Source organism: Penaeus monodon, chromosome 28 (assembly GCF_015228065.2).
Source record: "Penaeus monodon isolate SGIC_2016 chromosome 28, NSTDA_Pmon_1, whole genome shotgun sequence".
Taxonomy (NCBI): domain Eukaryota; kingdom Metazoa; phylum Arthropoda; class Malacostraca; order Decapoda; family Penaeidae; genus Penaeus; species Penaeus monodon.
Window position 1 is genome coordinate 24206106 of NC_051413.1, and position 218 is coordinate 24206323.

A 218-nucleotide genomic window follows, 5' to 3' on the forward strand; every position below is an offset into this window, starting at 1 on the left:
CAGAATACATAATCAAAAAGCAAAACAGATGAAAGCGGTTAGTCCAATCCTCGCTACGTTCCACTGCCTCCGCGAATCAACAGACAAATGAAAACCTTCTATGCTATTCTTTTAATGCATGGCCTATCACCGTATAATGTGCATAAGACACAATATCCATCTAACGTGCTATTCGTAAACAGTTTATACATATTTATACATGAACATCATACATGCGC

At 37.6% G+C, this 218-nt stretch overlaps 1 protein-coding gene across 1 annotated transcript in view; it reads right to left on the reverse strand.

The window, feature by feature from the left end:
• Positions 1–218, reverse strand: part of LOC119591108 (zinc finger protein Gfi-1-like) — an 8348-nt gene that overhangs the window by 1331 nt on the left and 6799 nt on the right. The window lies entirely within an intron of this gene.